General features: G+C 46.9%; 1 protein-coding gene across 11 annotated transcripts in view; it reads right to left on the bottom strand.

Annotated features, from left to right (window-relative positions):
* PDS5B (PDS5 cohesin associated factor B) overlaps positions 1 to 21,326 on the bottom strand; it is a 2,333,811-nt gene that overhangs the window by 1,935,239 nt on the left and 377,246 nt on the right. The window lies entirely within an intron of this gene.

Here is a 21,326-nt window from a genome sequence, read left to right on the forward strand (position 1 = left end):
CCACTATAATTCCAATCTACAAAAGTGGCCCAATGGGAGAACCCTGCAATTACCGCCCTTTGGCCTTACTAGACCCTTTAGGGAAAGTATTTGCAAAAATTCTCCTCAGGAGCTTGAACAACTGGGCAACTAAGGAAAACAAATATGCAAAGAGACAGACTGGATTCATAAAAAATATAGGAACCAATATCAACCTTTTTATCCTGAACCTGCTAAAACAACAACAAGCCATAAAATCTAAGACACACATCTATGCGGGATTCATAGATCTAAAACTCGCATTCGACACAGTCAATAGAAATCTCCTTTGGAAAAAACTCAGTGATTGGGAATGTCCAAACAACATCCTGGAACCAATCAAGTTATTGTACCAGAATACCTCAATAAAGATAAGAATGAGCAAAGAAGGTACACTCTCTGGCAAAATAAAAACAACTAAGGGACTAAAACAGGGCTGCCCCTTAATTGCCACTCTATTCCACCTCTACACAGCGGACCTAGAAGAATGCATCTGCACGCCCCTGATTAACCCACCGAAACTGAATGGCACAACAATAACATGCATCTTGTATGCAGATGACATCGTTGTACTTGCCAAAACACCAATGGGCCTGCAGATAGCGTTAGAAAATATACAATCCTACATGGACAAAAACCAACTGGTAATAAACGTGAAAACGAAAATTATGACTTTGAAGAAACAACATTGCAAGAAAAGACCAAAATATGCATTCTTCATTGGAAAGGAAAAAATAGAGGAAGTCACTAAAGTAAAATAACTGGGAATATGGCTAAATCAATAGAAGCAGAATCAATTGCACTCCTCAAAGGATAAGCACTTACGCTAGCACGCCAAGCAAAGGTACTACACGCAAAATACGGGAAATTCTCCATGACACTAGTCACAACCTTCTACAAAAGTGATGGCAATACTTACATATGGTACAGAGACAATGCTGAATATAGAAAAAACCGTATGGCAACAAATAGAAGGTCTGTTCTGGCGCAAAGTCTTAAATCTACCAACATCATTCCCCATGCCACGCATCCGAGCAGAACCAGCTCTACAATCTCTACAATCTCTTGTCTGCTGGAAGCAAATAGATATGTACAGAAAGATAATAAGCGAGAACCACCCCACGCCGATAGAAATTCTACAAGACCAAAGCAGTGGGATGATAGCTCAACCCCTCAAAATCTGGAAAAACTTCATAAAAGCAAACTGTGAAGCACAAGGAATATCACGAGACCAACTCAAATAGACCGCAGAGAGCAAAAAAAGACTAAAAGAAAATGATTGGATAAAGACAATCAAGGACAGGTCTAATTACGCAATGGATATCCTGAGCACAACAGACATCAGACCAATTAATAAACTACCAGAATACCTAAAATACTTTCCATCAGCAAAAATCAGAGACACCTTCATGAGGATGAGACTGAATATCCTGCATACACGAGAAGTCATGGCTGAGCGGAAAATACCAGAGCACGAAAAATTATGCAGATTTTGCGGCGATGTAGCAACAACAGAAAGTCTATACCACATAATAATGACATGCCCATTTCTAACCGAGAAAAGAAATCTTTCCGTCGGATGGTTAGTCCAGAACCAAACAACACTCTCGTCTGAAGACAGATGGCCTTCAATTTTAGCTGGGAAGGAAAAAAAAACATACACTGTGGTATCATACTAGAATAACATCATGGAACAGGCACAGATGGGTTGACAAGAAAGGATGAAAAGAAATGCTGAACTAAACAGGATAAGATATATTAACTAGTATGCCACAAAATCTGGAGAAAGAAAGAGCCTGAAGATAAACAGATAAAATGAAAGGTTTGAAAAGTAAACCAAACATTTTTAATTTAAAAAAAAAAAAAAAGATACTCTTGGCAATAAACCCCCAATCTCCATCATCTCCCCAGTAAGTACCGCATTAAAACGAAATCTCATGTATAGATTACGCCATTTCCTGCTAGGGAACCGTGTGAAATATGACTCAGGAGTGCCCCTAAGCATTTATTTTTTTATTTTTAACATTTGTGAAGCGCACTACAACCCAAAGGCATTGAGGCGCCGTTTACATGAAAGTGTACGTAGGCATGAGTACATTTAGGACATGCGGTTACTTGGTTACAGCGTATGTGCTAGGTTACAGAGTACAGCTGGGCATACAAGATGGTTTAAGAGAGTACAAAGTGAAAGCAAGGATTGACATTTCAAACAAATAGGCTGGTTTTGGTGGCTTTGTGGAAGGCCAGGTGGGAGTCGATTACCCTAATGTGTGAAGGTAGTGCGTTCCAGTGGGTGGCAGCGATAGTTGGGAAGCTGGAGCCCCATGTACGCACTCTGCAGGTTTTGGGCTTGGTGATCATGTTGGTGTAGGCTAGCCTAGATGGCCTTGTAGAAGTGGGCAAGGCGATGCGCTGGGCGAGGTAGGTGGGTGCCAGATCATGGAGGCATTTATGAGTGATGGAGAGGATTTTTTGTTTAACAGGAAGCCAGTGAACCTGTCTCCTTAGGTCCGATATGTGGTCCTTTTTGGGAATCCAGTGGCAGCCCTAAGGGCATTGTTCTGGACAAGTTGGAGTTTGGCAATGTTTTTGCTGGAAGTGCTTCCGAGGAGAGCATTACAGTACTCCAGTCTTGAGCCAATAGTGGCTCTAGCAATAGTAAGGCAGTTCTGTGTGGTTAAGAAGGGTTTTACTGCGTTAAGCAGTTTTGAGTAGTATGGCGATGAGGAAGCAATGGCGTTAACCTATCTATTCATGGTGAGATTAGAGTCTAGGTAGACTCCCAGAGTTTTAACTGTATGGGACACAGCGATGGGTATATATTGATGGTGAAGGAGTGATAGTTCTTGTCGAGGTTGCCCAGGATGGTTGGGGACCCAATGAGCAGAAGCTTGGTTTTGTCACTGTTTAGGCACAGCCAATTTTCGGCCATCCAGGCTTGGATGGTGCAGTAGATTGAGTTAAGGGTGATCCTATCTGCCTCAGTCACCTGTGAGGGGGATGAGCACCTGGGTGTCATCAGCGTAGTTGGTATATGAGATACCCAGGGTGTCAAGAAGGTTGAAGAGTGGCCTAGTAAATAGGTTGTAACGGGTGGGCGCAATGCAGGAGCCCTGAGGCACCCCACATTTGATGTGACTAGGGGAAGAGCATGCTGAGTCGGAGAAGATTTTCATGGCCCTTTCCTGTAGAAACAAGGTGATCCATGCACATGCATTAGGGGAGAAGTTGGCTGCGATGGAGAGGTGATTGCAGAGAGTATTGTGGTCCACGAGGTCAAACGCGGCCGATAGATCAAGGAGCAGAAGGAGCGCTGGTTTGCCGGCGTCTCTGATGTCATCCATTTGATTTTTTAATTTGAGGAGGGCCGTTTCAGTGCCGTGTCGTCGCCTGAAGCCAGACTGCCGAAGGCCCAGAGGGTGGTGATGGGCCTGTAGTTCCCTGGTGCCGTAGGGTCAAGGGAGGGCTTCTTGAGGAGCGGTCGTACCCAGGCCTCCTTGAGGTCAGACGGGACATGGCCAGACTGGAAGGAGGCATTGATGAATGCTGTCAGGAAGGGGGCAAGTGTCGCGCAACAGTCCTTAATGAGCTGAGCAGGGCAGGCGTCGCCCTTACAGTTAGATGGTTTGATGGTTTTTAGGAGGGAGATGACTTCGGATTCAGTCATGTCCTTGAAGTTGAATACCGGGGAGGATTGGATTTTGGTCTCTTTATTCTGTTCACTATTCTGAGTGGCAATTTGGAGAGCAAGGGCCTTTTGGTGAGTTAGGATTTTTTTTGTAGGGTATTTAGTTTGTTAAGCATGGCAGATTGGATGTCGTTGCACCATTTTTCATCCTTTAGGAGGGTGGGTGGCAGGAAGGAAGGGGTTTCCAGCTCCCTAAAAATGGCGAAGATTTCCTTGGTGCCAGATTTGCCGTTGGCTATCCTAGTGTTAAAGGAGTTTGCTTTAGCATGGACAATGCTTAGTTTATAGTCTTTGGAGATGGTCTTGAAAGCTAGTTTGTTTGTATCATTGGGGTTGGCTTTCCAAGCTGCGAGGGCGGCTCGTTTTTTTGCACGCATTTGTAGCAGATCCTGGGAGAACCAGGCATTGGTGTGCTTGGTTTTCTTGGCTTTGCTGAGAGTGAGGGGGCAATAGAGTCAACTGCTTGGGTGATTGCTAGCTTGAAGGATCTGGCAAGGGTTTCCGGGTCCTGCGAGAAGGGAGCCTGGAGTGCGGGCACTTTAAGGAGTGGGGTGATGTTTTCCGCAATGAGTTGACGGGAGCTTCTGGAGAGACCTGGAGGGGTGGGGATAGTGGGCAGGGGGGGCTCTTTGGAGTTATCGAGGTTGAATTGGATTGTAGTGATGGTCGGACCACGGGATGGGTGAGTTCTCAGTAATAAGTACTGGGCAGTTGTGGTGGCTAATCGAATCCAGTGAACGTCCTTTAGAGTGTGTAGGATGGGAGATGGCTTGCGCGAATCCTAAGGTGGATAGGGCTTTTTCCAAGGTGGCTTCGTGGGCGTCATTGGGATCATTAAGGCCAAGATTAAGGTCACCTGCGAGTAGGATTTGGGATGTCTTTTTCAAGTTGCCAGAGAGGGAGTAAATAAGGGATTCATGGAATTCAGTGATAGGCCCGGGGGGGGGGCGATAAACGATGTGGAGGGCCAAAGTCATATTAGGGGAGAAATTGATTTTAAGTGGGAGGTAGTCACAGTTGTGGCCAAGGTTGCCTTCTGTTCTTCTAATAGCAAGGCTTTCTTTGGCGATGAGAGCTACTCCGTCGCCCCTAGTGAGGGGTCCATCTTGCCTGTGGATAGTGTATTTATAATGCGAGACCAGATGGTAGTAAAGAGTTGATTTGGAGACATCCTGTATTGTATCTGCCCAATCACTTTATTGCAATTTCTGTTTAACTCACTGAGGATTTGTGACAAGGGTTTCATTATCACGTTACTTTATCGAGTAACGATTGAGACAGCACAAATAGTTTTGAAAGAAAAGCAGATTGTTGAATGCCTGGTCTCAAAAAGGATCCCAAGTAATGGTTTAAGTCTTTACCCTCCTTTATAATCAGTTTTCTATACATGGAAAGTGATCTCGATTCAACTATACTTTGGATGGATTACAGACCCATTTCATACCTTAGCGCAGACAGTGGTATACATTTTGGAAGACAAATCATTAACGCTCTCCAGATTCTAGACTATTTTTGCAAGACCTAGCTTGCCCCAAATAAAATGTAACTCCAGGCCGTAACACAACTTTGGTATTACTTTGATCTTGTAGAAACGGAGTGAAGGCTGCCAAGAGTATGTGCAGAATTTGCGTTCAACAACCCTAATTTGAGTGATGAGTACCAGAGATTTATCTAAGAGGTGACTGAGTACTAGACATTCGTACGGCCTCTCAAACAATGGAAACCCCAGGTATATAATGGAGGTTCTTACTTCCAACTTTACTTAATTTGGAAACCGGCAATAGGGTTTTTTTTTTTTTTTACACATACTAAATCTCATAATAGCCGTTTTATGCACATTAATTACTAGGCCATTCAAGTTGGTATAATTGTAAAAAGCTGTATTCAGATGCTGGAGACCCAAAGGAGTGCTATCTACCAGTAAGTAGTTGTTCGCATACGCCCACCAAAATATTAGAATCCCTTCAATCTTAGGGAAAAAAAGGATGCTTTAATCAAGTATCCTCCTACATCACACATATATAGGTTATACAATGCTGGTGCAAATAGGCACCCCTGACCTTTAATTTCTAACCTGGAAAGAGCAAGACCTTCTCATGTATTTTTCTGTGATTTAGACTCAGTGTTTATTTTGACTTTGCAGTCTGAAACTCCATATGCATCATCTTTACATTGCGTCACACAGCACCTTCATTGCAGTGGCACAGGGAAGCCTCTTCGATTTCCCAAAAGTTTAAATACCTTCTCTTGGTGAAACTACTGTTTCCAAAAGCAGTGAAGTGACATTGTTTACTTACATTTTGTAACTTTCTAGACCCAGCACACACTACCTTACCATAGGCAGCCTTCCGTAAGGCTCTCAAAACTCTGCTCTTTGTCTGATATGTCTGTACTAAACCTGCTTTGACTACTACAGCGCCAGTGACTACGTAACCCTGTCACAAGTATGTGGTATTACCATGTCTAAGAACCTTTCCATGGGCAGCATTCATGTAACCCAGAATCAAGCCTTCTTAAGCTCCTCTTTCAGCGCCTCGATGCCTAAGGGCTGCAGTGCGCTCCACAAATCTAAATAAATAAATAGGGTGCTCGAGGCGTTACTTAGTAGCCCCTTTGTCTAGTTTCTGATTAAACATTTTATGTTACCCTTTCTACAATTAATGGCTGGTGGCAGTGGTTTACTTTTTACTACCATTTTGTGTTTTTACCGCAGGCTGCAATTGCAGCTCCAATAAGACACCCATGGGTGCCCATTTTGTCAAAAAGGCCCCGGTCTTCTTTTTTCGCCATTTCTTATTGGAAAGGTCCTTCTTGAGATTTACTCTGCGCGCCAAACCAGGTTTGGTCTTCGGCAGGATTCACTTGTGAAGCCCGCCTCTGGCTCCAACGTGTTTGGCAGGGGCAGGAAGTGAGGGAGGTGCCCGAAACTCCCTGTGCTTAATCCCCTTGGTAATAGGAATGCACCCAAAGGTGATTGACCGGCTGGCTGTCCTTGGAGGACAGCCACCCTGCTGTGTGATTGACAGCTAGGCTGCGTAGGAATGGGAGAAACCTGTATAAAAGGCAAGGCTTTTTGGAAGGCAGAGTCGACCACTGGACGAAGGAATCCGAAGAAGAACTTGGAAGAGACGCTTGATGCAACTCCTGGACCGTTGGTTTGCCCGGTGAAGCCCTGCTGCTGGGCTGAAGCTCCGAATTCTCCTGGACTAGAGAAGCCCTGCAACGGACAACTTCTCCCCTTGGGTTGGTGGGACCAATCAACCCCAAAGTGAACTCATTTAGACATCCTCTCAGAGCTGGTTGTACTTCAGTTGCTGCTGCAGGAACAGACGTGCCAGGGAGAGGAACACCAAACCAAGTGCATCGCTTTTAAGTCAGACCCGAGGAAGATCCTCCTGACTCCAACGAACCATGACTGAGCCACCTCAACAGAGAGCAGGTCCCCAGATGCAAGGAAAGTCCAGAGAGGTATCCGATAGACCGCAGTGGTGCTATTTGCTAAAGACACGCGGAGCTGAAACAGCAAAGTGCTGCCGAATTGAAGTTTGCCCATTGCTGCCGCTGACCTTCAAGTTGCAGTGCAGGAGTCCCCAGGCGTCCTCCCTCTTGTCCCCACGACTGAGGTCCAGGAACAACAGGATCTGCAGAGCTACACAGGAACGGAAGCCAGCTGGAACCATTTCTTCTAACCAAAGGTACTGTAAAGTTAAGAGGACTTACCTCTTGTTGTGTAGCCTTACTTGTTCTCAGTTGGCACTGGTCTCGATTGCCCTTGCAGAGTTGATTACAGATTTGCCCCTCACAAGCCTCCCAGCTTGTGGCCCTTCAAGTGATTTTATTTCTACAAAGTTTTCTAAAAATATTGTGCAAGACTTTTACTTACCTTCTAAGAAGATCTTCAGCTCCCCTAGACTTTGCTCAACTAACATTGGCTGTCCTGGCTCCCGGAGAGACTCTTCTTACCTCTGACTTTGTTTTATTCCCCTATCTAACCTTTGCAACAAACTCAGTATTTCTCTAAATGTACCAGTGATAAATCAATGTCCACAGTGAGGGAAATGGTTCATGGGAACACGTTAGTGAGCATGCATAAAAAGAAAAGTGAAGTGGATTTAAAGATAAAACACATTCAACAGATTGAAGGAGGAGGGGTAGAGTGCAACTAAGGTGACCAAAAAAGAAATTCCTTCTAGAATTTGAAATGGCCTTTATAAAATAATAAAACAATGGAGTGACAGAGGTAGACTCTACCACACCCATATCACTGTATTGAAGCAGAGGGTCAGCGATGGAACCATATTAAGGGCTAATTCTCATGCACACGTCAAGTTACTGGAAGCACTGCTGAGGATTGAAAATTCTACCTCCCTTCTCAAATGACAGGTTAATACGGTAAATGATTGTCACAAACCTAGAGAAGATAACAGGCACCCAGGAGGAAAAGTAAAAAAGGCCAACCAAACCTGCATGTGAGCCAACACCTGCAGGCAAAAACCACATAAAAAGTGGATGCTTTGAACCAGAATTAAAACACTCTACTCCCAAGGATAGACTATCTCAAGAACACAACTGGAGTAAAACAAAGGAAAATGTGTTGTCTTGGACTCCAAAGTTGTTAGTAAGAGACCCTTTTCTAATTGATAGCTAATAAGGTGGCTAAGCTACTTTAGCGTCACACTGAGGAAAACTAACATATGTTATCAAATGTTACACAATGAAAGCCTAAAGTGTCAGGGTCCTAAAGAACTACGAAGTGCATCTCATCCAGATATTATGGGGAGCAGATATAAGGGACAAAGAATATGAGAACCCAAACAAGAAGTGGGTTTAAGACACCAATATCAACTCACCGTGCCGTAAACAATAAGAATAAGATTATACTATGACCACACACATCTTAATTTCCAGTGGGGGTAAAGGCAAGAATTCTTTGAGAAATAGCTATTTTAGTAACATCTAGGAAAACAAACCGTGCCAATATCCAACACAGCACTGATGGGGTTTCCAAGAATGTATGTGCTTAATGTCCAATGCCAGAGAAGTCTGGGTTCTTTACAATGCAGACAAAGAGGTCCCTAACTGGAGGGAAGGTCTCACTATCTTATAATAAAAGGTATGGTTGTGGACCTGCTTTTAGCAGCATGAAGAATACATTTGGGACACATCTATGAACTTTCATTGGTTGGTCAGGTACTTTCAAGAGGTCAAGCAGCAGTGTGACACTAACATATGGGAATTAGAGGATTTAGTGGTCTTCGTTGCATGGACTAATACATCTTCAGTCTACCATCAGGCATTGAGGTACATAGACAAAAGAGAAGGGCGAGCCACGGCAGATGAAGGCCAGCACAACTAAGCATTCCAAGCTCGTTGTTTGCCCTAATGGGTGTGCCCCTGCACCAAAAAGAAAGGCCTACATGTTTATGCCTTTCCGTACTTGGGTTCAAATAACGCATACCTAGATAGGCAACAACAGAGCTGTAATCGTAATGTGGAGGTTAGTAGAGGTCAGTGAAAAATGAAGATTACAGTTTATAATAGCTTGGATATCCATACTTCAGGAGCAGTATAACTGGTGTTAAGATGGATTTCCAAAATCAACCTTGGGGAGGATTTTGAGAGGCCACCCTATTATGAACAGAAATACAGATTTTAGCCAAACCCAATCAAGATAGCTAGCAGAATGGCAAGGCTTAGTCTCAAGAGGGGTGTGAAAATGGTTAAGGACCACAATGCTGCCACAAAGGCCACCAGCAATAACTCCACTTACACAAGTAAGGAATACATTACTCACCGTAATCGTATTTTGGGTGCTTGTTTTTGCATAACATGCTATGCATATGCCAACATCTAGTGGAAGCTGCAGAGTATTACAGTTGTTGTTTTCAAAACTCAAAAATGGAAGTCGAAATATGGTGTGCCGGTAATACTATACCTAGTGTGACGTTCCCTGTACCCATGATCCCTCACGTGTGTAGGTCCCTCAGATTTTTTTTTTTTTTTTAAATGCTCAGTCGACAACACTGTATGTTATATATTGCACGCACGGCGCACGTTGCCTCAGTTTAGTTTTTACCCTCAGAACGTGTGACACCAGTCTCCTGCCAGTAGAACAGCCTACAGCCTTGCGGAATGGAAGCTGTAATCACAGAGGAAATTTTCCAGAGGGACAGGCTGGGAGGGCGATGTGGAATACGTCAGAGGAACATCCCATCGAAAAAATGTTACCAGTTTGGTAATTAACTTGTTCATCAAAGGGATTGTGTCCTCCGATGTATTCCACATCTATGACAGACTCCCAAAGCAGTACCACACTATGGAGGAGGGAAACTATTTAGAATGTGACATTTAGAGTACCAAATCAAATGGCTGAATAGAGGACTGCCTTACCAAAGGCCAAATCCTACCCATGGATGGAGTCCAGGGAATAGTGTTTCACCAAAGTATGGACAGAGGCCCATGTGGCTGCTTCACAAATATTGTGAATAGGAACACCCCTTTGTAGAGCAGTGGAGCAGCCACACCCCTAGTAGAGGGAGCCCGTAAGCCTACCGGAGGGTCCTTCCCCACCAAACAGTAGCATTCAGTGATAGTCAAAACAATCCATCAGGACAAGGTCCGTTTGGAAACAGCCTGACCCAAGCGGTGTCCAGCATAACCTACAAAGAGCTGATCCTCCACTCTGACCCGGGACATCCGTGAAAGATAAAAACTCAAAGCTCTCCTAGGATCCAACCTACAGAGCCTCTCCTCTTCCTTACCAGGATGCGGAGGAGGATAAAAAGCCGGAAGAACCACCTTCTGGCTCAAATGAAATTCAGACACAATCTTCGGAAGAAAAGAAGGTCGCACCCGCAGGACAATCCTGTCCTTCTGGAAAACAGTAAAGGGTGGCTTGGCAGAAAGTTCCTCCAATTCACTCACTCTGCGTGCGGAAGTAACCGCAACTAAAAACACAGTTTTAAAAGACAACAGTCTGAGCGGACAAGAGTGTAAGGGCTCAAACAGAGCTCCCATCAGGAATTGTAAAACCAAATTCAAATCCCAACCCGCCACCTAGAAAGGGGACGGGGGAAACACATTAGACAGTTCTTTCACAAACTGTGAAATCAAAGGAATCTTAAAATAAGAACACTCTTCAGACGAGCGCTTCAATATAGACAGCTCCGCCAGGTAACCCTTGAACCCACTTGAAGGCCCTTATGGGCTAAAGAAAGCAGAAAAGACAACACCATAGGAATGGAACATTGGAAAGGATCCACATTCTGACCCCTGAACCAGTCGCAGAACTTCCGGCAACAGTACAGGGATTTAGTTGCGGGCTGCCTGGCTGAAAGCAACACCTCCATCACGTTACCCAGGAGGTCCCAATCCTTGCATCTCAACCTTTCAGATACCAAGCATGAAGGTTGAGCGACCTAACCTCTGGATGGAGAACCTGACCCCCCTCCATCTCCCGTGAGAGCTGATCGTCTCTGTAGGAAAGACGATGTGGAGGGCAGAGGGACATGTCGAGAAGGTCTGGGTACCATGCTTTCCTGGCCCAATACGGAGCAATGAGGATCATTCAGTAACCGAACCTCCGCAACACTTGAGGAATGTACAGCAATGGGAAGGAGCACTCCACTACTAACGCGTACCCTAAGGCTCCTCTTGGGGGAAATTCTGCGAGCAAAACCTCTTGTACTTCCGGTTGACACTGATGGTAAAGAGATCCACTTGTGTGGTTCCCCAAAGGGCGAAGATCTCCAAAAGGACTTCCTGAGCCAGCTCCCACACGTAAGAGACCGTGCTCTGCCTGCTCAGAGCGTCCACCGCCGAGTATTCGTTTCCGGCCAGATGAACTGCTGAGATCGAAATTATCTGCTGTATGGCCCAGAACCAGAGCTGCATCACCTCCCTGCACAACAGGAGTGACCCTGCCCCCCCCCTTTTTGTTGAGGTAATGCATGGCCACTGTGTTGTCCGTCATAACCAGGACAGTCTTCCCCCGCACAGGCGGCAGAAAAGCCTTCAGGGCCAGCCTGATGGCTCTCAGCTCTAACAGATTGATGTGGAGTATGGACTCCGACGGAGACTAACGGCTGCTTGCCGTCAACTCGTTGGCATGAGCGCCCCATCCTGTGAGGGAGGCATCCGTCAGGATCGTCACCTCTGGCCACGGTTGCCAAAACTGCGCCCCCTTCATCAGATTGCCTTCGTCGGCCCACCATAGAAGATTTGGGGCGACCGAGATCGGAATCTGAACGGGATCCGACATCTTGCCAGAGAACTGCAACCACTGAATCAAGAGACCACTGCAGAGATCTCATCCGCAGTCTGGCCCCAGCGCCAGAAAAATGCAGGATGCCATGAGGCCGAGGAACCTTAAGAATTCTAAAGCCGGGAGACTCTGGGCACGTTGAAAATTGTCCACCATCTGCAGAATGTGATGAGCCCTCACCTGGGGAGGTGAACACTACCCCAGGGATGTGTCGAGCACTGCTCTGATGTATTGGAGCCACTGGGAAGGTGTCAAATGCGACTTCTTTACATTTAGGGAAAAGCCCAGCTTGTGAAGGGAATGGCAGGTGACGGAGAGATGATCCAGGGCTTGTTCCGGAGGGCGCGCCCTGATCAACCAATCGTCCAGGTAGGGGTAGACGTGAATACCCCCTCTCCTGAGGTACGCTGCCGCCACCACCAGCAGCTTGGTGAAGACCCTCGCGGTGGAGGTCAATCCGAACAGACAAGTCGCCAGCCGGGAACCTGAGGTACTTCCTGTGCTTGGGATGAATCAGCACATGAAAGTAAGCATCCCTGAGGTCCAGAGACCCGAACCAATCCTGAAGTTGAAGGGCCTGGAAGACTTGAGAAAGAGTGACTATCTTGAACTTGTCCTTCCTGAGAAGCTTGTTCAACCATTGCAAATCCATCATGGGTCTCAATCCCCCCCGTCTTTCTTTGGGATAAAAAAATAAGGGGAAACCATCCCTTGTTCCTCTCCGCTACAGGCACCAGTTCTATGGTGCCTTTCTCCAGCAGGGATAGTATTTCCTGTGCAAGGAGCGGATCCGGACGCTTCAAAGAGCTTCCCCAGTGGATTGTCGTGAGGCCGATGAAGGAAGGGAAGGCAGTAGCCATGGGCTATGATATCCAGAACCCACACATCCGAAGTAATGGCACGCCATTCTCCAAGATGCTGCGCAAGTCTGCACCCAACCGTGGAACCATGGGACATGGCCTCATGACTGAGCTGACGCAGCTGCGGCAGTGCCTGAGGGCAAAGAGGCAACTGCCCGAGCAGCTTTGGCACCCAGAGTACCCTGTTTTCCACCACGGGTATTCTTACGATGGCCCCTTTGACTGCCAGCCCCTCACGATCTACTGAAAGAGGAACCTCCCCTCCATTGCTGTCCCCTAGGACGAAAAGGCAGAGGTTGACATATTGCAGCGCTCAAAGACTTTGCAGCAGCTTTGGAGGTCCTCTCAAGGCTCTCGTCAGCCTTGCTGCCAAATAAATGAACGCCATCAAAGGGCATGTTCAGAAGACGGGATTGCACATCAGGAGCAACCCCGACTTCTGCAACCATACAAACCTGCGTAGTACGGTGCTCGCAGCCATGGACCGGCTGAGACAGTCTGCCATGTTCAACCCCGACTGAAGGGATTCACACATAGCATCCTTGCCGTCACACACGATGGCTAGGAAGCCATCCCTTTACTCCCCCTCGGGAATATGATCAGCCACGTAGGAAATACAGGTCCACAGAGTGTGTGTAAAACTTGCCAGGGCACATGTGGAGTTGACAGCCTTCAGTGCCAGGCTCCCTGACAAAAAGACCTTCCGAACCCATCCGTCGAAGCGCTAGTCGTCTCTATCCGGAGGGATGGTAGGGTACGCCTACTGCCTCGAGGTGGCTGTAGCCAACAGAACCACCAAACTCTCAGGAGTGGGGTGAGTAGACAAATAGCTGAGGTCGCTAACAGATGGGTGGTACTTTTTTTCGCCGAATTCTTATTGACCGCTGTAAGTGAAAAGGACTGGACCACCCCAGGTATTCACAAACCCTAGACACGAGCCGCCTGTAGGAAGAGTCTGCATGAGCCCCCAGCTCAGCCTACCAAACTCAACCTCTGGAGAAGCATCCAGGCCACTGGCGTCATGTAGGGACTGCCTTAATTCCTCAAATGGACTATCACCCAAAATCCCGGAGCCTCATCCTGAGAAACAGGATCTCCAATGTCTGATCTTTCCTCCTTCAAAAATGTCAGGCAAAGGCTCGGAAAAACCAGCCACAGCAACAGAAGAGGGCCTGTGTTAAGCAGAATCCTATGCACTTCCTTTAGGGAGCACTACAGAAGATTAGGACTATAGGTATCTGCAATAAATCCCCTTTGGTATCAGTCTGTACCACAAAGATTTAGTTGGTAGCTGTGGCTGAGCAGTCAGACTTATCTCAAGAGGGAGATGAGGAGTATTCAGGGCTTACACAATGGGACTACAGTACTATAGTACAAGGAAACACTGACCAAAGCTTTGTATCAAAAAGAATATACATTTATTTTGTACACTTCTAGATCAACACACATCATTATTAAAGCAAGTTAAAACAGTCAAGAAAAGTATAAACAACTCCCTATTTAAATTGTAGACAAGTTTGAGCAAGAGTGAAAACCGAGCAAAATGGCACTTCAACAATATTAAAGAAGGAAGGAAAGGTGGTTATAAGAGTTTTAGGTGCACCAACACATTTCTTGATGAAAAGCAATCTAGAGAAGGCAGTTGTAACAGATTTAGCCAAAGTCAATAGGCCTGTGCCAGAGTCAGTGGTACAGGCAATGTGCCCAGGATCAAACTGTTCAAGTAGCTGCAGTCAAGTCTTTGTTTAACGAAAAGAAAAGGCGGGTGCAGAAGGTAAAAGACAATGTTAGACGATAGGGGCGACCAACCCAAGAAGTAAAGGATTTCAAGCACCTTTAGCAGTACCCCGCGAAACGGGAGGCCTGGCGGAACAATGTACCTTAAAAGTGGAAGCGGCTCCTGCAGTGGTTCCTGGCAGTTCCTGCAGTTCGGGGTGTCCAGCAGAGAAAGAGAGGCTCTCGTCGTGGAGGAAGTTTCGAGTTACTCCACTGCCCAGGGAAGAAACCAGCCGCAGTGATGCCGAAACGGAATAAAAGGGACGCTCCTTTAAATATCAGTGGTGGTGGACGGGTGCCCGTCTATCCGGTCTTCGAGCACAGGACACTGGCAATTCGAGCAAGGCAGGTCCTGGAAGGCGATTGGCGAACTGGTTGACCCCACCAGCTCAAGGGAAGAAAGCTCTTGCAGATTACGATCTTCTCTTGTCGTTGGAGAAAAGTGGGGAGGATCTGCAGCAGGGTTTCACCGGTGGTTCAGTCGTTGCAGATGTCTTCAGCTTCTCTCCTCTTCGGTTCCTTAGTTCCAGTGGCGACGTCTTGCTCTTCCAGTCCTCAGGTGCCTGCTTTTATGCAGAAAAACCCCCATTCATACAGCCTAGCTGTCACTCAAACCGTGGGGTGGCTATCCTGGTGGGATAACCCCCCCCAGCCTATCAGGGCAGAGTGCGACTTGGGTTGCTTAGGCAACCCTGTCCAGGGTGCCTACTCCCCCTCCCACACAATGGGTCTACCCCAGACTCAGTGGCGCCGAGAGGAGTGGTTCTGGGCAGAAGCCCGCCAAAAGAACGAACAAAGGATCCCCGACCTGGGTTAGGATTTCAGAGAAAGACACGAGAAAGAAATATTATCAAAGATCTGGCAATAAAAACTTACCGGAGTAAAGTTAATAAAAAGATAAACCGGCGGTTTGTTAGAGGCTGTCAGTAAAAGTGGTAGCCTTGAACAATGGGAAAATCCCATAGGAAAATAGTTGCGGTCGAATATTTACAGTAGTAACCACTGCCACCAGCCAGAAACTTTGGAGAGAGGTACTGTACAGAACCCTCTCGAAAATGAACCCCAGGGAAAAACTATTAACCCTTTACAGTACTTCCATAGTAAGATGGGTTGTACTGGTTTTGTTCATAACTATTGACTAGTAAAGTCAATTGGGACTTTACATGCCCTGAGAGACAGTAGTCAGTCCCAGGGTATGGAGGCTATGTTTGGGAGTTACTATGACACCCCCGTGTCACTGTCACTGTCACTGCACTGAGGGCGATACCTATGAGGGTGAGAAAAAACCCATAAACCATAAGCACAAAAATAGCCTAAAACGCACATCAGCAACATGTCTAAAAGTGGGAAAAAGAGTTTCACTCTTAGCAGGAGAAAAAAATAAACCCTTAAAATCCAGCAAAGCTGCTGGGAGACTCTGTGTAAGGGAAATTAGCCTTAGAAGAGAATTCTCCCTAACAGCCTGGTGCCCAATACCGGCCTCCCAGAAGTAGAGGAAGCCCCAGGAAACTCCTCAGACAAAGTACGCCCAAAAAAACGCCAAAGGCGCCGAGAACCTTGACGCCGAGGGCATCGTGAACATAGACGGAAACCGCCCCGATGAAATAGACACCTAGCCTTTCGGCGTCGACGCCGCTGCATGCGTGGGCTGATAGGACGGAACAGCATCGTCTGAGTCTGACAGGACCAGCACTGAATGCGGCGTGGTTATCTCCACAAGCTGCACCGGTCTCGCTGGAGACGAGGACCGAGAGAACTGGAAGCACGGCTCTTGTGAATGCTCTTGTCCGCACGGGACCTCGAGGGCTCCCGGCACGACTCGCGACGTGAGACCGAAGGCGTGCGAACCACAGATCGAGAGGATTCTCGATCCTCCCAATGCGGAGAGTCGTCGGTGGAAACCCTAGACTTTGATCCGGTTTTACAGGACTTTTTTCAAAGGCTTACCTGCACGGAGCTTCCCCTTCCTTTCTCGCAAGGCCTCGTCTGTAAGAGACTGGCATTTGGAGCAGTCGTCGGTGTCGTGCGACTCACCCAGGCACCACAAGCAAAAACGGTGCTGGTCGGTCAACGACATCTTGGACTTGCAGTCCCGGCAAGTCTTAAACCCGGACCTTGGAGTCAGAGCGGTCCAAGAAATAATCATAAGAGATTCGAAGAATCCACGAGGCACGCCAAGTTTCACGAAGCTAACACATTCGCTGTCGGAAAAAACGGAACTGAGGCAACAGGCGCTGTGCGTCCTATATATAAAATCCAGTGACGTTGACCCTCGACGGAGGCCCTCGAGGGACATGGGATTGACGCCAGACACCCTCTGCTGAAAAGTTTCCGAAGTGCACAGCTGTGGGACACAACTGTCATAGATGTGGAATATGTCGGAGGACACAATCTCTTCTAAGTATACATTTTACTATCCATTTGGAGATGGCTCTCTTGGAAAAACCTTCTCCTGGTCTGCCTCTACCTATGGAGACAAACAGTTGATCAGTCTTCCTAAGCGGTTTGGTCTTGTCTACATAGTAGAGAACCGCCCTCCTTACATCCAGTCTGTGCAGTTTGACCTCAGCTGAGCTAGTTGGTTTCTGAAAGAAAGCCGGAAGCTGAATTGACTGGTTTATGTGGAACTTGGAAATGAATTTAGGGAAGAACCGAGGGTGAGTCCGTAAAACCAATTTGTCTTTACGGATGACAAAGAAAGGGCCTTGCACTGACAAGGCTTGGAGTTCGCTGACGACTCTTATGGAGGTAATAGCTACTAAGAAGGCCGTCTTGTAGGTAATGTGTCTTAGGGTAGCTTGATGCAAAGGCTCGAAGGGAAGTCCCATGAATTTTGCTAGTACCACATTTAGGTCCCAACCAGGCGGGGATTAGAGATTGGAGGGTGTAGTCTCTTCACTCCCTCCATGAATGCCTTAATGACTGGCACTTTCCATCATGAGATTTTACTTTAAGAGGTGGTATAGGCTGATAAAGTGGCTAGGTGGACTTTCAAAGAATTAAAGACCAACCCTGAATCTAATAAGTGGAGCATATAGGTTAGAATGTGTGATGGAGTACACTCTATGGGGTTGATCTGCTTAGATTGGCACCAAATGATGAACCTCTTCCACTTGTGGGAATAACAGTGTCTGGTGTTTGGTTTCCGTGCTTCCTTTAGGATATCCATACACCTTTGTGGAAGATTAAGATGTCCGAACTCTATGACCTCAGGAGCCATGCAGCTAAGTTCAAAGAGTGAGGTTGTGGGTGTATCGTTGTTCCCCCAAGCTGAGTCAACAGGTTGACCTGGTGCGGAAGCTTGATGGGATCGCACATTGCCAGCTTGCGCAGGTGTAGATACCACGGTTGTCTCGCCCACATATGAACAACTAGGATGAGTGTCATGTGATCCTTGTGTAGCTGGTTCACTATTTTGCTGATTAATGGAGTTGGGGGGAAAAGCGTAAGCAAATTTCCCTGACCAGCTCATCCATAGGGCGTTCCCCTTGGAGTCTGGTTGGGGGAACCTGGATGCAAAGTCTGGGCATACTTTGTTTTTTCTTGTAGCAAACAAGTCTAGAGAGGGGTAGCCCCAAAGAGAGAAGATGTGGTCTACCACGTCCATGTGTAGATGCCACTCGTGTTCTTCCGGCAGAGGGTCTCTACTGAGAGAGTCCGTCAGAGTGTTGAGTACTCCTGGAATATGTTGAGAGGACAGGGACATCCCTTGTCGGAGTGCCCACTTCCATATTTTCTGAGCCAGGTTGGACAGATTTAGAGAGTGTGTGCCTCCCTGCTTGTTGGTATAAAACACTGCGGTGGTGCTGTCTGTTAGGACTTGTACCGACTGGTTTGTGAGGTGGATTTCGAAGGCTTGTAGTGCTTTGAAAACTGCCAGTAACTCCAGTACATGGATGTGTGTCTGTGCAGTCACTTGTGACCACAGGCCGTGTGGTGAAGGTAGTGGGCTCCCCACATGGAAAGTGGCGCGTCTGTTGTGACTATCGCTTGTGCTACTGGTGTGTGGAAGGGCTTCCCCTTGAGTAGATACTCCTTCGACCACCAGCGTAAGTTCTGAACTAGTGTAGGCTAAACAATCACTAGATCGTCCCACTGACCACTTGCCTGAGACCATTGTTTCGCCAACTATTCCTGCATTGGTCACATGCACGCGTGGGGGACCAGGTAAATGCACAATGGCATCATACCTAGCAGACGCATAGCTTTGCATATGCTTATCTGTATCTGGAGACCTGCTTGATACTGGGGTATTTGCCGAAGCATGTTTTGTACTCTTCCCATGGATGGGAAGGCTAAGCCTGTCTTTGTGTCTAATACAGCTCCTAGGAACTGTTTGCTCTGTTTGGTACCAAACTTGACTTTTTCTCGTTTATTGAGAAGCCCAATTGGAAGAGAAGGTCTATTGTTCTTTGCGGGTTTAGCTTGCAAAGCCGGTAGGTTTCTCCCGTGATCAGCCAGTCCTCCAGATAAGGGTACATTGGGATCGACTCCCTGCGTAGGTGCGCTGCCACCACCATCCAGTACCTTGGTGAACACCCTTGGAGCCGAGGCTATCCCGAATGGCAGCACCTTGAACTGGTAGTGCTGGTCTGCTACTTTGAATAGGAAGAATCTTCTGTGCACTGGAAACATTGAAATAAAAGTAAGAATCTTTCATGTCCAATGTTGCCAGGTAATCCCCCCGTTTTAATAGAGGGATTACTTCTTGTAGCGTTGTCATGCAAAATTTTTGAGGTTTGACAAATTTGTTTGCAGGGCGCAGGTCTAGTACAGGGCGCATTGTCAGATTTCTTTTTGGAACAAAGAAGTACGTTGAATAAATACATTGTTTACCTCGTTGTACGGCATGACTTCGATGGGGTCTTTGAGGAGTAGAGCCTTGACCTCCTTCATCAGGATGAGATGTTCTTCCTGCGATGGTTTCTTTTGACGCGGGGGGAGGTTTGATGGTATTCCTTGGAGTTCTATGCAGTAACCTCTTGCCACTGTTGACAACACCCACTTGTCTGATGTTATCCCCTCCCATGCGGGGGTGAAATGTGATATTCTTCCCCCGACTGGAGTGGCACGGGAGGGGACCTGTAGCGGGGCGTCATTGTTTGGAGGGTGTTCCTCCACCTCTGGTGGGGGAGCCTCTCCCTCTTCTGCGACCCCTGCGTTGAGTCCTGGGGTATCCCTGTGATGACTGTTGGCTATCGTTCCATGAGGAATTTTGTGTCTGGGTTTGACTGTATCCGGTGCCTCTGAGTTTTGGCCACGAAAGCGCCAAAAATTATTGCCACCTCTCTGGCCTGTTTGTTCATTAGTTGGCCAAGGTATTTAAGTGTTTTGTTATCCTCCTTGGCGGATTTGAGAGCATCCTCACCTGCAACAAAACGTTAGGCTCAACAGGCATGTTGAGTACGGTAGCCTGTGTTTCTGGTTTAAATCCAGACTGTAAGCCAGGCGTGACGTTTCAGGATAGTGGCTTCAGCAATAACGCGCCCCACATTCTCTGCTGCGTCAAAATTGTTTTTTCAGCAGGACGCCAGCTGTTGCTCTGCCTTCAGCAGCCACAAGGGAGAGGTTGGTCTTTAACGCTTCTGGCGCTTACATTGCAAAAGCCGTAACCTCATCCCACTTCGTGCAGTCATACCTTGCTAGTAAGGTGGAATTATTAGCAATAAGTGCTTGGTACGCCGCAGAAGAGGCCATTTTCCTTCCCATTGTATAAAGCCTTTCACTCTCCTTTTCAGGAGGAGCTACGGAGGAGGCTAAGGGGGTACCTGCTCTCTTGCGGGTAGTGGTAACTACCCGAGAGTCTGGATTAAGTTGGCCCCTTATATACAATGGGTCGGAAGGTGCTGCGTGGAAAAGTTTTACAATTCTGGGGTTTACCGCCCTGGTCTGGTTAGACATCTCTAAAGAAGGTTGGATTCATCTTTGTACCGACTTAAGTAAGGATATAAACTGAGTGGCCAGTTTTTTATCATTCCTCCCCCAAAAGATGTTTTCGGCGAAATCCTTCTCGGGTTGGATTTCCTGCGTTTCAATGCCAAAATGTTCGGCAGCCCTGAGCATTATGTCATTAAACAGGCGCTGGTTGTCTATTGGAGACTCGGGTAAGGTAGGGTCTTGCAGGACCGGAGCGTCCATGCAAAAGATTACCGAATCTGTGTCATCCTGATTGTCCCCTGGACTGACGTTGTCAATGCTGATGTCTTCATGATAAGGGTCATCTTCATCTATGTATTTGTCATCTTGCGCATCTAGTTCATAAAGGTCCGAGGAGATGTGAGGTGTCTTGTGAACTGGTTCGTCGTACAGTCTCCCTGGGTGGTGAGATCTTTTCCCTGACTAAGCAGGGAAAGTAGATAGAGTGGACACAGGTGTTGTTTTGGAGCTTGACGCCTGGGTAGTTGGAGGTGTGTTTGCCAGACTTTGAAGAGCCTGAGGATGCACTTTGAAAACATTTGCTAGAAACAACATGCGTCTCTTAACTTTATCTATGTCCTGGCAAGACCAGTTAGCTGAACTGGGGATAGTCCCTGTATTGGTAGATGCATGAGTAGGTAATTCACTATATAACTGATGTGTAGGATCAGGCTTACATGTACAGTCCTGTACAGAAATATCTTCCTGTGGGGTAGTATCATGTACCTGTTGGATAGTAGGTGGTTCCCTCCGCGTATCCATTTTATCCCCTATGTTGCTGTGTTTATGAGAGGAACTGGGTTTG

This window comes from Ambystoma mexicanum, chromosome 7q (genome assembly GCF_040938575.1).
Source record: "Ambystoma mexicanum isolate Mex_15411 chromosome 7q, UKY_AmexF1_1, whole genome shotgun sequence".
Lineage (NCBI taxonomy): Eukaryota > Metazoa > Chordata > Amphibia > Caudata > Ambystomatidae > Ambystoma > Ambystoma mexicanum.